The sequence below is a fragment of the Sapajus apella genome, unplaced genomic scaffold (assembly GCF_009761245.1).
Source record: "Sapajus apella isolate SASKATOON/1434 unplaced genomic scaffold, GSC_monkey_1.0 scaffold23, whole genome shotgun sequence".
Taxonomy (NCBI): domain Eukaryota; kingdom Metazoa; phylum Chordata; class Mammalia; order Primates; family Cebidae; genus Sapajus; species Sapajus apella.
This window is the reverse complement of record NW_022436963.1, coordinates 21,731,611-21,748,399: the sequence shown is the minus strand read 5'-3', so window position 1 is coordinate 21,748,399 and position 16,789 is coordinate 21,731,611. Positions and strand designations below refer to the sequence as shown.

Sequence of the window (16,789 nt, the reverse complement as noted above, 5' to 3'; positions counted from 1 at the left end):
GGGAAGGTTTTTCCCATGCTATTCTCGTGACAGTGAATGAGTCTCACGAGAACTCATTTTTTTTTTTTTTCTTAGACAGAGTTTTGCTGTGTCACACAGGCTGGAGCAGAGTTGTGTGATCTCCACTCACTGCAACCCCTGCCTTCTGGGTTCAAACAATTCTCTGACTCAACCGCCCAAGTAGCTGAAATTACAGGCGCCTGCCACCAGCCATCATGCCCAGCTAATTTTTTTGTATTTTTAGTAGAGACAAGGTTTCATCATCTTGGCTAAGCTGAGCTTGAACTCCTGACATCATGACCCACCCGCCTCGGCCTCCCAAAGTGCTGGGATTACAGGCATGAGCCACCGGGCCTGGCTGGACTGTTGGTTTTTTAAAAGGGCATTTCCCCTGCACATGCTCTCTTGCCTGATGCCATGTAAGATGTGCCTTTGCTCCTCCTTCACCTTCCTCCATGATTGCACAGCCTCCCCAGCCATTTGGAACTGTGAGTTCATTAAATCTCCTTTTCTTTGTAAGTTACCCAGCCTCAAGTATTTCTTCATAGCAGTATGAGAACAGACTAATACAGAATCAAATATGACAACATGTTTTTGCCTGAGCAACTTGATGAATGGAGGTGCTTTTTTTTTTTTTCTAGGTGGAGTTTTGCTCTTGTTACCCAGGCTGGAGTTCAATGGCGCGATCTCAGCTCACCGCAACCTCCGCCATGGAGGTGCTATTTTAACTAAAAGGAAGAAGTCCCAAGAAAGGATTCTGCCTTGGACAGGGTAGCAGATATGGTTGATATCACATTCATATACCCTTTGCATTCACAGAGCCTGACTATGCCAATGGCATCTAAAGGCAGTGTCTTGGTCAGCTCAAGTCACTGTAACAAAAATACCATTTTCTGGGTGTCTGGAACAACAGAAATTTGCTTCTCACAATTCTGGAAGCCGACAAATCTGAGACCAGGTTACTGGCATGATTGGGTTCTAGCGAGAGCTCTCTTGCTGCTGTGCAGATGGCCATTGTCTTGCTGTATCCTCACGTCACAGAAAGCAAGCTTGCTTCTGTCTCTTTTTATAAGAACAATCATCTCATTCCTGAAGGCTCCACCCTCCTGACCTAATTAACTCTTAAAGCTGCTACCTCCTAATACAATCACATTCGGGGTTAGATTTCAACATACGAAACATTCAGTACACAACAGGTAAGCACCTGCAACTCTCCCTCCAAAAGCTCTTGCTCAAGCCTGTGGTGTAGGGAAGCTAGAAGTGCCAGGGGGTTATATCTTCCAGAGCGTCCCAGAGCTAATGAAGTTGGGGTTGCTGAATGAATCCACCAGATTCCTCAGCTTTTGAGCAGTGTAATTAAAAAGCATGTTCTACACTGTTTCCTGGAGTTTCCCAGAAGGGTTGTGCCCCAGTTGTCTACAGCAGAAACCTGCTCAAAAATGCATCTTTAATTGGCTTTCTACCTTTTTCTATCTTATTCCCCACTCTCTTCCCAGTGCTCCTTGGTATCATCTTCTAAATAAATAATTTGCATGTAAATATTTGTCTTAGAGTCTGCTTCTAGGGACAGAACCTAATACAGGCAAGTTAGATCTAAGAAATCTTCTGGCTATCAAAGTGAGGATGCTAAGTAGACTGTTGAGTACGTGGGTTTTGACCTCAAGAGAGCACTCCTGGCTGGTGATAAAAATTTTGGAGTCATTAGTGTAAAGAGGGTAAATTTATGGCAATGTATGGGATCGTGTTATATTACAGGAAGAAAAAGGAAGGCCACCATGCCTAAAGTACAGATGGAATAAGATGAGTGAGAGAAGAAAAAAGGGGCCCCATTATGTGGCACCTTAAATGTTATGCAGGGCATAAGTGTTTATTCTAAGGATAAAATCTAAAGGGGTCTAAGTCTTTTGTGGTCTGGGATTCACTCAGGGTTGCTAAGCAAGTTAATATCTACCTCTTTTAATTGTATGTTTTGTTTTCTGAACTTCACGGTAAATACCATGGGGATAGGAGAATTAAGCTTGCACCCTTTTTCCACAGTATGCCATATTCAGTTCTCATTTGAAACTAAAAATCCTTCTAATTAAAACATGCTTCTTTTCAGATATGCTCATGGTGTTACACACCTAAAACTGTGCCTGCGTCTTTCTGGCTATCCAGGTGGGGGAGAAGAAATGAACATTTTTGGATTATTTAAAACGAAGTGTTCAGGCTTGCTTCATTTTTATTACATAAGTGGCAAATATATCCTTCATCAGTCTGATCTGGTTCTTACTCTTTAAAGCATCTCAAGATCCTTGCTTTGTTGAAAGTAACCAGAATTACATGATGGTCATGACCAATAAGCTCCCAAAGAAATGACAAGAAACTTTCTTGGAATTCAAAGTTATATATACTATAATGCAATGATTTCTTTTAATTAACAAACAGATTCATTTCGGTAATGATTGAATTGAGGAATGAAGATACTTTTACAGACTGCTGCATATAGTTACAGTCTTCATAACATACAAGATGTAATGACCTTGGGAAAGGTCAAATAGGAACTTTTCAATATGGGAAATAGTAGAGGAAATCTGCCATCGGTTGAAGACAAAGCATTTGAGCTATGACTGACATGGACATAGAACTCCCTCCCATCTCCTGTTTATTTTGTATATTTTTTAAAGCTTATTCATTACAAATGGGGAATGTAAACCTGCCCAGGGGAATATTTAAGGTCACTCTAATTTATTAGGCTGCATGCCGGAATAAGTAGAACAATCCCAACTTTGGGCACATAAGAGATAGTACTGCCACATTTCTCAGTAAATTGTCAAAATCTTGATTATCTTATTAGCTTTTGATTTATTGTACTTCTCAACATTTCAGTTAACAGGAAGCCCTTAGACTTTTTGACCTCAGAAGATCCTGAGGTCATTAATTTCAAATCCGTTTCATCATCTCATCTTTATTAAATTTACATAACAACAAATCCTCATTCTATGGGCAAAGCACTGTTTCAAGTAATTAAACATATTTGCCCATTTTTATTTTCAAAACAACATTTTGTGGTAGGCTCTACCATAGTCATTAATTTATTCATGGACACATTTTGGCATAGAGAAGTTAAGAGCTAAATTTAGGGTGACCAATCATTCCAATTTGCCCGGGACTCCCCTAGTTTTAGCACAGAATGCCTCGTGTTCTGGGAATCCTTCAAGTCAAGCTCATTTATGTCTCTATTCCACCAAATTCAGATCCTAACCCTCAGTACTTCAGAATGTGACCATATTTGGAGATAGAGTTTGTATTAATGTCACATATCTATCTATTATTTTAGAGATAGGACCTTGCTCTGTCACCCAGGCTGGAGTGCGGTGGTGCAATGACAGCCCCCTGTATTCTTGAACTCCTGGGCTTAAGCAATCCTTCTGCTTCAGCTTCCTGAGCAGCTGGGACTAAAGGGCGTACCACCATGCCTGGCTACGTTTTTTTTTTTTTTTTTTTTTTTAATGTAGAGACAAGGTCTCCCTATGTTGCCCTGTCTTGTCTCCAACTCCTGGTATCATGCAATCCTACTGATCTGTTCTCCCAAAACACTGGGATTATAGGCATGAGCCATTACACCCAGCTGAGATAGCGTTTTTAAATGGAGGACCAAGGTAAAATGAGATCATTAGGGTGGGCTCTAGTCCAATAGGACTGGAAATCCTTATAAGAAGAGGAAATACCGACAGACATGTACATAGAAAAGCCCATGTAAAGACATAGGGAGAAGACAGTCATCTGCAAGTCAAAAAGAAAGGACACAGAAGAAAGAACCCTGCTGGCCCTCTTGACCCTGGACTTCTAGTCTCTGTAACTGTGGGAAAATACATGTATGTCCTTTAAGCTACTGGTCTGTGATATTGTGTTATGGCAGCCTGTGGTGGTTAATACTGGGTGTCAACTTGATTGGATGGAAGCATGCAAAGTATTGTTCCTGGTTGTATCTGTGAGAGTGTTGCCAAAGGAGATTAATATTTGAGTAAGTGGACTGGGAGAAGAAGACCCACCCTCAGTCTGGGTGGGCACCTAATCAGCTGCCAGCATGGCTAGAATAAAGCAGGCAGGAGAAGATGGAAGAGCTGACTTGCTGAGTCTTCTGGACTTCATCTTTCTCCTGTGCTGGATGCTTCCTGCCCTTGAACATCAGGCTCCAAGTTCTTCAGCTTTGGACTCTTGAACTTGCAACAGTGGTTGTGCAGACTGAGGCTGCACTGTTAGCTTTCTACTTTGGGATTTTGGGACTCGGGCTGATTCACCACTGGCTTCTGTGCTTCTCAACTTGTAGACAGCTTATTGTGGGACTTTAACTTATGAGTCAATTATCCTTAATAAACTCCCTTTCAGTAATGGGAATTTACCATTACCGAAAAATACAGATAAAATACCTGTTTCCTATTAGTTCTGTCCCTCTAGAGAACCCCGAGTAATCTACAGCCCTAGCAAATTAATATGCCAGGCAAACTGGGAATCTTGCCTACGCCAAAATGTGCAGAGCCAGGATTTACACTCTACGTTTGTGCTCTTAACAATAATGTTTGCTAGCCATAATCACAAATATCTACATAATGCTTTATTTATTTGTCATTTACATGCCTTCTGTTCTTATATTGATATGTTAACTTCCCATTAATATTTTCATCTTACAGATCAGGAAACACCACACAGAAAGGTAAAGTAAATTGTCTAAGATCAGACAGATAGTAAGTAGTGGAGCCAGGCTGTAAACTTCTTGTCAAGCAAATAGTCCGACTTCAGATTCTGTGCCGTACCTCATTAGTACTTAATTCAAAGTACCATAACATTTCATATAAGCACAGTGATTTACAGACAATCTGTTCCATACCAATTTAGAGTCCAAAAAGTTTAGTAACTTGTAAATGGCCTGTAGAAACAGAACAGGAACTCATGCGTCAATGTCCTGATGCCTGATCTGTCATTGTTTGTTCACTTGTTTGTTTAAACTTGATTGAGGCACAATTTACATGCAATAAAATGTATCTACTTTATATATATATATATATTTGACCTTTGAAAGATCTATACAGCAATGAAATACAGCCATATTCAAGATAAAGAACATTTCTGTCACCACCAAGAGATTCTTTTGATCTCTTTGGAGTCCATCTTTTCTTCCAACCTCAGTATCATTATGAGGCTGTTATCAACATTTGTGCTGCAAGTTTTTTGTCCACATGTTTTTATTTCTCTTGGGTAAATAGGAAAGAGTTGAACTGGTGAGTAATATGGTAGGTGTTATATTTGACTTTCTAAGCAGCTGAAAAATGGAATTCTTGAGAAGTTGTACCATTTTGCTTTCCCATAAGTGGTATATAAGAGTTTCAGTTGCTCCACATCCTCTCCAACACTTGCTGTTGTGGGTCTTAGACACATCAGTCATTTGGTGGGTGTGAAGTAGATTCTTAGTGTGATTTTAATTTTAATTTCCCTGATGACTAATGATGTTAAGCATCTTTCATTTGTTTATTTGTCATTCATATGCCTTCTTTGATGAAATACATGTTCAAATATTTTGCCTTTTGAAAAACTCAATTATTTGATATCTTTTTATTGAGTTGCAAGAATTCTTCATACAGCCTGATACAAGTCGTTTATCAGATATACATTTCGCAAATATTTTCTTGTATTCTGTGGCTTGCTTTTTCATTTAACAGTTCCTTTGAAGAGCAAAATGTTTTTAATTTTGAGAAAGTCCAATTTTTTTATTTTATGGATTGTACTTTCTGTGTATGATCTGAAAATGTTTGGGTAAACCTAAGCCACACAGATTTCCTTTTATTGTTTTTAGAAGTTTTATAGTTTTAGGTTTTCCTATACCTATAATCAATTTTGAGTTAATTTTGTATATTTTTGTAGATTTAAAAATATTTGTATCTTTTGTATATTTTTGTATTATCAGATACTTATTTTGGTCACATGCTGTGTTAAGCATATAATATATATTATTTTATTTAATCCTCACAATAACCCTTTGTTGTGGAGACTACTATTATCCTCATACTATCGAAGAAGGTGTTGAAACTTAGATAGGCTAAGAAATTCACCCAAGGTCACTACTCCAATTAGTGGGGTAATGGAGATCAAAATTTATATATTTTTATTTTGAAGTATTGCTTTTAGCCAACTAAATTAATTATACTTGCAGTGTAATCTTATCTGTGATATGATGGGGCTCCTTCTAGATGGGATTCCGTACTCAGTTTTGACTCTTAGTAATTACAATGACTTATTCTGAGCTATAAATGGAAAAGGACTCATACTAAAACATCTTAGTATTATAGATATTTATTTAAGAGTTGGAATGTGGAAGACTCACCATTTACAAAGAACATTTACAAAATTTTTATTGTAAATAAGTATATTTAGATTTTTCTTAATGAGCCAGAGCATAAGTTCTTTTCCTTAATTTTACAAGTGTTTAGAAGATTTGACAAAAGGCATATAAAATTTTAATTCCATAATAGAATGCTATCACAGAGTTAGTGGGAGAAAAGTAATCTTGGAACATCAAAGTGTCTGTTTCATTATTTTCCGTTCAAAGACATACAACACTTGAAAGAGAATTGGATTAGACAGAAGTCTGATGCCATTTCTGGTTCTACCATTAGACAGTTAAATAACTTGGACTTATTACCTGTGCTAGTTTGCTAGGGTTACCAAAACAAAGGACCACAGCCTGTGTGGCTTAAACAACATAATTTATTTTTCTCAGTTCTGGAGGCTGGAAGTCTGAGATCAAGAGGTTGGCAAAGTTGTTTCTTTTGAAGCCTCTTTTTCTGGCTTATGGTTGGCTTGTCTTCTGTATCTTCACATGGTTCTCCCTTTGTATGTGTCTGTGTCCAAATTTCCAATAGGAAGCCAGTCCTATTGGATTAATGACCACACGAATGACCTCGTTTTAACACAGTTACCTCCTTAAAGACCCTAACTCCAAATACAGTCACATTTTGAGGCAGTGTGAGTTAGGACTTCAATATATGAAGTTTTGGGAGACACAATTCCGTGCATAACATTCATTATGTAACCCCTGGGCTTTAGTTTATTCATCTGTACAATGGGATTACCTAACCTCTGAGCTTTAGTTTATTTATCTGTACAGCAGGAATATTGAATGAGATAAAGAGTTCATAACCTTTAGTTAAGGGGGCATGCATAAACTGTCTGAAATATTATACCTCATTTTGTGTGTGTTTTTTTAGGGGGAGGAAAATCTATGGTTTTAATTGGATTCTAAAAGGGGTACATGACCCCTCAAAAGATTAAAAGGCAATGAATTAGCTCACTTTTATAGTGCTTCTCAGCTCTGAAATTGTAAGAATCTACCCTTCAAAAAGAGAAGGCAATGTTTTATTCTTTCACAAGACTTCTAGCCAGGAAATGCTTCCTAATGCCATTAATAAATACTTTCCATTATAAATACAATTTTACTCCATTTTGGACTGACTCTAGAAATAGTGTTGTCCAGGGGGGCCACTTGGCATATTTCTCTTTTTTCTGGTTTTGTAAACAATTTTTCTGTTTGGTCATCACTGGAATATTGAAATCTTATTCCTTTATCACTTTCCCCAGAGCTGAACTCACTAGTCTGTGGATAATTTTTCTTGTTCTTCTGTGGTCATTATTCTTGCCTTTTAGAAGGTTAACATCTAGATGAACATCAGGCATGCATACAGGCACACACACACACACACACACCCCACTACACACACAAATGGCACAAATGGAACAGAGGTAAAGTGAATGGAATGCTGCTTTGATCAAAAGCGTTTATTAACATTTGTTGAATGAAAAATAAATGAATGAGTTGAACCTGAGGGAAAATAGTTAAATGCAGTTAATAATTGAGTAATTACTTCCATAGCCCATAAATAACACAACTGTGTTAGTTGTACTTCTGATTATCAACAATTACTCCTTTGATTATTTCAGGTAGAAAACATAAACCCAGAAAGATAATGTAATAGAGAATGTACATGTGAATTTGCATGTATTTACACATCACCTATTTATGTATTACACATGTTAAATACATGTGTAATGCATGTTAAATTATACATGTTAAATACATGTGTAATACGTAAATAGGTGATCTGTAAATATCACCTGTTTGTGATCTGTGTGTATTTACATATCACCTATTTACATATTACACATGTATTTAATATCACTTGTGTGTGTGAGTGTGTAATACAATGAAAAGAAGGTCCATACAAACTGCATTGCTTTCCTCGGTGAAATTTGTGAAGCGAGACTGACTTATTTATTTTTCACCCTAGGTCTCTTGCAAGCTTGCTGGGTTTCTTCCCTTACTGTAATCACATACTTACCGAATCATGTGTAGAAAACAATGTATTCCACTGACATTTTTATGCCTCATGAGCATACTTTAGCTCACTGTGTTTGCCTGCGTATATCTGTGTGTGGTGGTGAAGGGAGAGCTCATAGGAAAATAGAATGAAGAGAGGACGAAGGGACTGGTTCACAATTTTCACTTGCACCATTTCCACGGGGCCTAAATTTCCATAACACCCGTCTTTATGCTTTCTAAGCATATTTTACCGTCTGTTTCAGAAGGAATATTTAATGTCAAAAGGCATGGGATTCCACTACTGCTGGTGAGAAGGTTAGATTTGTGTATGCTGTTGAGGCAACCAGTAGATTTCCCTTCCATTACACCTGTTTGGGATCTTCTAGTGTTTGGCATAGTTTGTCTTTTTCAACAGGATTGACCTCCCCCCTCTATCATAAACATTCTCTCATGCATTTGGGGTTAGAGGACTAATGAGAAATATGCTTTAGACACTGTGGTCCATTTTATTTGGGAATCATTAATGTCCAGAGAAAACTTAAGCTTTCAAGAGCTCTGCTGAAAGATCGCCTCTCTGTCAGGACTACATCACAAGGCACTCAATTTATCAGCCTTCCGCTGGGGTGACCCCGCTCGGATTTGAACCTCTGGCTCCAGGGAGTCTAGGTTGAACAACGGCGATGTGAAGGCCACTCAGCCACTGCCTCCAGCCAAAAAAGATTAGTGTCATCAAAAATAGATTAGCGAGTCAGTTAAAAAAATTAAAGTAACCCCTTTGTTCTAAAATATTTGTCAAAGTAAGCAAAGAAATTAGCTTTCATTTCAGATTAATTACTGAGTAAATTAGGATTGGGGGCAAGAACATTTTTGATTTTTTTCCCTTTAACTACGGAAATGGAGAAATGTCTAATATTTATAATATTTCTAAGACTCAAGAATTTATACAAAAGCCTGGCAGAGCTTACTAGCTCTCCTGCCTGTAAACTTTTTGTCACTGAAGAATTTCTTAAATGTGGACACTGCCTTTATCCTTATGGAAAGAAAAGTCTCAAAGGGAAAAAAAATGAAAAGGTGACCTTTGCTTTATTGGAATTCTGACTTCCAGAGCCATGTGACCTAATCTCAGCTACCCCTCATTTTCACAATAGGATTGGGGCCCTATCCCCTCAAAAAGATAATGATCAATCTGTGCGTTTAGTAAGTACAGTTTTGATGTCATACAAGGGGAGAAGTGTAGCACCTATTTGCTGTTTTCAGGGAAAATCTTGGAAATTACAACTGCTTCCAACAGGGGCTGTCCCCAGCTTGGGCAAACAGAAAGGCAGAGCATTGCTCAGCTGCCCTCCTTTGAGGAAAGAAACTTAGTTAGTCAGCATTCATTCATTCATGAGCAAATGTTTACTAATTAACTATTATGTGCCAGGCTTGTGCAAACAGTTGAAGACACAATGGTGATCAAAAATAGATTGGTAACTTTGCAGTAATAAAACCTAGCAGACAATTGTAATCAAGTGATCAAAGTTAATATTACCAGTAATAAGACACAGTGACAGTATGTGTCCCCTGGGGGATGCACTGGTAAGGTATGACATCATTTCTGTAGTATTCTGGCCAAAAGTGCACCTATATTCTAGTATGAGAAGCCATCAGACAAATCCAAGTGGATGGTTTGTTGAAGACTAGTACCCTTCAAAGGTGAGTGCAAGGTAGGATCCTGGATTGCACTGGACATCTTAGAGGGAACCTGGCAATTCAAGTAAGATGTTTGGTTCAGTCGAGTGTCTTGTTTATCAGTTTTAATTTCTTGGTTTCGATAATTGTACTGTAGTTATATAAGATTTCAATGTTAGGGGATACTAGAGGAAGAATGTACAAAAATTCTCTGTACTATTTTTTGGGAATTTTCTGGAAGTCTAAAATTATTTCAAATAAAAATAATTTAAAAAAAAAAGGAAACTAAAACAGATTCAGTCCCTGCCCTCATGGAGTTTGTCCTCTCCTCAGAAGGATATTCAACCAAATAATCATGGAGACAAATATGTAATTACAGATGTACATAACTGCTTTTAAGAAAAGAAACTTCATGAGAGAGTATAATTATACTAATCATTAAGAACAGACATTTATTTAATGCATCCAGTGGTCCCTTGGTATCCACAGGACATTGGTTCTAGGACACCACCCCTATACCAAAATTCATGGATGCTCAAGTCCCCAATATAAAATGACAAGAATATTTACAGATAACCCACTAAAGTCTTCCCATAACATTAAATCATCTCTATATTATTTATACTATCTCATACAATGTAAATGCTATGTAAAGAGTTCTTATACTGTATTTTATTTTTATCATTCTAGTGCTATATTTATTATTATTATATTTATATATTTTCAATCCAAAGTTGATTGAATGTGTGAGTGTGGAACCCATGAATATAGAGGGCTAACTGTACTGTGTGCTATGTGTTATGTGCCAGAAATGCTTTTAAGTATTTCTTTTTATCTTTATTGAGATATAACCTCAAGTAAAAATTGTAAATGATGTAGTATATGGCATCACACAAAACATTGTGATGTTTTAAAATATGTGTGCGTTGTGAAATGATTACTACAATCAAGCTAACTAATATGTCCATCACCTCATATAGCTATTTTTTTGTGTGTGGTGGGAACAGTTAAGATCTACTCTCTTGGAAACAGTAATACAATGCGTTACTATTAACTATAGTTGGCAGGCTGTACAATTGGTCTCCAGAACTTATTCATCCTGTAACAGATACTGCACTCTTTCACTAATCTCCCTGCAGTTTTAAGTACTCTACATATATTGATCAATTAGTTCTTAGTTTATGTTTACCCACTATTATCTCTGTGCTGATAAGTCCCCAATCAATATTTCAAATATTTTTATTGTATTGTTTTTACTTGTTCAGTCAATCATTTATACATGTACATGAATATGCTAAGAACTCATCAAATTTACCACATCCAAGGTGAATTTTTATGTTCTCTCTAAAACCTGCTTCTCCTACCTAAATCTTCCAATGACATCAGTGTTCACCAAATCACTTGAGTTAGAAACAGCTTTCTAACTTGTTTTCTTTCCTTTAATTATACCCTTGAGAAAGTTATCCTGCATATGTAGAACTCTTTCTAAAAGGCAGATTTGATGATACTTTTTATTCTTTTGTTTGTTTTACTTCTTTAGCAAATTTCCATTATTTGTAGGATAAACCTTAAGCTCCCTGAAATGTAGATAATATCCTCTATTACCCGGCCTTTGTACACACCGTCCAGCCCACCCACTCTCTCCCTCTTCAATCCTCAGCAACCACCTTCTATACTCGCAAGCAGGCTTCTAGGGCAGAGAGCAATGCCCCGCAAAACCCCACATCCTAGGCTTGGCTCCAGCCTCCTGACACTTTGAAGGTAATTCTCTTAGGCTTCAGATGAGACCTTTAATTTTGTGCACATCAAAGTCATTTTTAGTTCAGTATATGAATGTGTAACAATTACACTCTAAATAATTTACTTGCTTCGTTTACTGGTAGGCATTTCCACATTTGCATCTCTGCTATAACTTTTTCAAAGTGTGTGGCCACCACTGCTCATGGTCTGGGCACTCCTGTAGAGTTGCGTGTGTGTGTTTTTAAAATTTGTGTATGTCTGATTGGCCCCATTGCCCTGCAAGATTCTAGCTTCTATATGTGTACCATAAATAGCTTGATAGAAAATGAAAACCAACCACCACCACGGAGTTTCCCCAACGACATGGTCAGTTTAATAAAACCACATCTCATTTTTGAGATTCCCACCTGTTTGTGTCTGAATTGCAATCTGACCTTAAAATATTCAGACGAGAGATGGGGACAATGGTGCTTCTGTGAGCCACAGCCCCAAGAATCCAGACCTGTTTCATCATTGATAGCCAAGCCGTGTTTAGTAAGAATTTCGTGACTTTCATCTTGGTAGGAAACTTTTGCAGCTGCCTGCTTCCCTATACTGCCTGCTGTTGCTAAATAAAGCGGTGGCAGCGAAGGGGGTGACTCTGAGTCACAAACACTCTATCATTGTAACATGACAAATTTGTCCAAAAGAAGCATTTTTATTTCTCTGATTATACTATCATTAGTTTAAGAAGGTTGGTTAAGAATCCAGGTAAGCCAGGAGGAGGATGCACTTATACATCAGCTTGATGGGTAATGCCTCACAGACATTGAACATGCCGAGACAAACAAGGGATCCCCAGAGTGCTCATCTGCTACAGGACTTACTTCATACTGGATCAATTATGCAAATGGAGATGTGAAGATAGCTCCTTCTTTTAGTAAGGAGCGTGATTACTCCTGCACTCACAATTCCAACACAGCACTCACCGGAAATACCAGTCACATTCTGAACCACCTGCTTCCATCTGGAAAATGTGTTTTCTTAATTGGGAAGGGGGTAAGGATTTGAAAAAAATTTCCACTGCCTTACTATTCATTTACATTTAACATGATAAAATGTTTGCCATTAAGTGATCCAAGTAGAGACATTTACATATGTGTAAGTTTGATTTCACAATAAAAACTATCCAGAATAATAAGTATTTTTTTTAAGTTTAGCAATCTTAATACTTATCTGATCATTTTAGGGACTTGAAAGCTAGGACAACATGACAGGTACAACCTTTGAGATAGTCTTTTAAAATCTCTTTTAAGAAACCACTACATAGAAAAAGTTTAAAATTCCAAACAGTAATTTACATGAGCTAAAAAAATTAATAAGGGTGGTCAATCAGAGATAATGAGATCAAAGGTAGAGAATAACTGGAAAAGTGATTGCTGCTTAGAAAATTATTGTAACTTCTCTTCTGCTCACTTCTATGCCACCTTTTGGGCAACCCTCTAAAACCTAGGATAATTTGATTTTAGAAAATCAGCCAGATACAATCCTGTATCAGGAAACGGCAGAGCAATCCATAAAACTCCAAGGTATTGGTTTGACAGAATTGTGGCTTGCTATAGATTAGACATAGTCATTTTAAAATGGCAATCATGGCTCATGGTAGAGACCCACAACGGCATGGCTCAAATGGCTCTCTTTTATCCTGCTTTGGTGTAAGCCAGTAGCTCAGAGAAATCAGAAGCCTTTTTGCACACTTGAATAACTGCATACTTACTTCGTTTTAAAAATGTCACACTCATGCGAAATGGACAAGTCACAGATATAAATCTAAACTCATTGAAAGTACTTTTATTTCAAGGCACATAAATCTTTCTAAGTCCATCAATTAATTTTATGTAGTTTTAATTACAGCTTCTAACCTCTACAATTATTACAAGTCTGGATGTTTCTCCTTATGTCAACAGATGCTGATGAGAGGGGTGCAAAATGTAGCAACTTTGGCTCAGCCAAACAGAGAACACTTGCCCCTTTAAGACCTTTACCTTTAATATATTTAATTCAATTTGAGCTCCATTCTGTGCCTCAGTTTTCTTTTATAAAAGTTGGGAATTCTGGAGCTCCTTACTTGCCTCACAGGGACCTGAAAATTATTTTACGTTTACAAGCTTTCTGAATATTAAAAGAAAAAAAATACCTCTTTAAGTAAGTGCTGACTATTGCCTCAGAACTAACCTATATTTTATCAAATATAATGGAGTCAATTATTTAAAAATGTTGACTAAAACTTGTCTACAGCTGACTAAAATGAAAGGAATTCAAATATAAACCTTTTAGGTGTGTGTGTTTTATAGAGCTCCTAAAACACATGCCATCTAAAATCACAATAGTAAAATTTTCCTGAAAGTTACCGCTAAACGTGAAAGTCACTTATATGAGAAGAATTTGTATTGCATTTGTGAAAGCAAAATTACAATAGCTGACAAAACATGAAAGTTTTATCATGGTGGATTAGAACATTGCAAGGAACTCAAAGGAAGTTATCGTTATTCAACATTTCAGCTAACATTCTTGTAACGTCTCTTCTGGGAGCAGATTTGTCTCCTCTCTGTGTATGAAGCCTGTACACATGAAAAGGTTAGATTAGAGACACATAGTAAATAATATAACAAACAGTTCCTATCATGTTAGACTCCACTCCACATTCAGCAGGCAGGCAAGGAAATAGGTGATGCTCAGATTCCTGCTCTGCTGGCTGGTTTGTCACCCACACGGCAGGACAGATCCCCAGTGTCTCACAAAGCTCAGCCTTGGATGAGGCACTACCTGTCGCTATTGCAGAGCACTGATAACACTTTCTCCCTCATCAAACATAAATAATGTTTGCAAATTTCCTCTGTCCTCTGAGTTGAGGGTTTGACTTTAGGAAATGACGTGAGGTAGAGAGAAATGATTGAAAATGTTAAAAATATTTGGATAAGTGCTTTCCTTTGTTTCTACCCGGTGAGGTCCTTTCCCTTTCCTTTCTAATTCCCTTTCCTCCCCCAGGGGTTTTCCTATTACCCCCATGTTCATCCCTTTAAAAACACTTATCCTGTTAGGGGAGAACTGAAATTTCTGGTTTGTTTGTCTTCCACCAGACTAGAGATTTTGAATTTCTTTGGCTCAAGGATCCTGTCTTAGTTTGGGTTCCCCCAGAAACAGACCTTGAGGCAAGGATTCTAGTGGGAGCAGTGTCTTTGAGATGTGATCCCTGGAAACATGGGTAGGAGGGATTGAGGAAGGGAGGCAAAGAAGAGAAGGTGGACGGCAAAATTTTTTTTTTTTTTTTTTTTTTTTTTTTTTTTTTTTTTTACAAATGAGGCAATTTATTAACCCAGCATAGCTTGTTCTAATGCTTCTTGTTGGCAGCTGCCACCTGTCCGGCGATTCTGTCCAGGTCTCTCTGTCCCTGAGGTGTCAGTTTGCGGCCCCCATCTTGGTCCTTTTCCACCATTTTCAGCCCCTCCAGGGCTTGGAGGACCCGGCGGGCCACGCTCTTGGAGCCTCGGCTGAAGTGGCTGGGTATGACGCCGTTTCTCTGACGTCCCCCATAGATCTTGGTCATGGAGCCAAGCACCACTTGGTCCAGCGCCACCCTGGAGGTGCAGGTGCCGCGCTGCGGAAGCAGCTCGCGTGTAGAACCGGTTCTCATCGTAGGGAGCAAGCTCTTCGTGCTTGGCCAGCTTGACGGTGTCCACCCATTTGGGGACTTTCAGCTTCCCGGACTTTTTCAGAAAGGCTGCCAGAGCTCTGACGAACTCCTGCTGGTTCACGTCTTTTACGGTAACTCCAGGCATCATGCGGCCTCCGCACTGCCAGCCAGGGGAAAACGGCAAAATATACTTTATCGAGCAGTTTCCACTATGAGTAACTGGAGCTTAATCCCCGTGGGGAGCTCTTGGAGTCTGGGAGCTGTCTCACCAGCTGTGCAGAGAGACGTAGAGTGTACCTTAACTCAGTCTGTTCTTGATTAATGGCTGCTGGAGAGAGGGATGTGAATTCTCACTTTCTGCCTGCCATGTACAGGAGCAGAGAGGTAGGAGCAGAGAGGTAAGATCAGAGAGGCTGCGAGGGAGAGAAGGAACTGAGATCAATTTGAGTAGCAAATTGAAAAGTGTGGGATTTCTACCCATTCTTCCCATTCCCAGTGTATATTTATAGAAAGAAAGATAGGTGAAAATAGTAATAGTTTGTAAATAATTTCAGGAGAGTTACAAAACTCTTGAAGTGCATTTATGGATCCCAGGTTAAGAACACTTAAAATAGACTGAAAGCATCTTGAAGGTAAGATATACTTAAGCATTGTTGTATACTTAGTACTTGTTATTATTTCTGGCCCCAAATAGGTTCTCAAGAAACATTTCTTCAATAAGTAAATAGAGAATGTGCAAAAGATGTTATATCCAAATTATTTCTGTAGAGAGGATTTAAAATTAGGTAGTTATCAATTGTGATGGGGGATGACCTTGGTTTTTTAAAACAGATGATTGAGATAGGCTTTGATTTATTTCTAAAGCATGCACAGATTTCAGAGCTGGGAAGTGATTTGTCTTTCCATTGTTAGAGAATTTATAGGGTTAGCAGCTTGGTAAAGGACTGAAAAGAAAATAAAGCATAGAGTATCAGTTCCCCATCCCAAATTATTGGGAATTGGCTTCTATTTTTCTAATCAAGAACCTTGACTGATAAGATATTGTTGAGAGATTATTCACTGAGAAAGGCTTTTAAGAGGCCATGGAATAAGAGGATATAAGAACTATGGGGTTCTTAGGCTTGGAAATAAGAATTCCTACCAAAGAGATGAAATGCACAGAGAGAAAGTTTTGGGGACACACCTGCCCTTTGTAGAAACCAAGAAGATAGGGTACCAATGAAAGCTCCAAATGAGACACATTATGCTTCCTCTCTTTTTTTTTTTTTTTTAAGATTTATTTAAATTACATCTGAAGTGAATTAGTACAGTGGTTTTCAAACTTTAGAGTGAATCACAATTTCCTGGAGATT

At 38.1% G+C, this 16,789-nt stretch overlaps 1 pseudogene across 1 annotated transcript; it reads right to left on the bottom strand.

Moving 5' to 3' along the window:
* Nucleotides 1-15,058: 15,058 nt before the first annotated feature.
* On the bottom strand, nt 15,059-15,606 carry LOC116559511 (annotated as a pseudogene). Its single transcript, XR_004272486.1, has one exon. The product of XR_004272486.1 is annotated as a 40S ribosomal protein S19 pseudogene (transcript).
* Nucleotides 15,607-16,789: the final 1,183 nt, after the last annotated feature.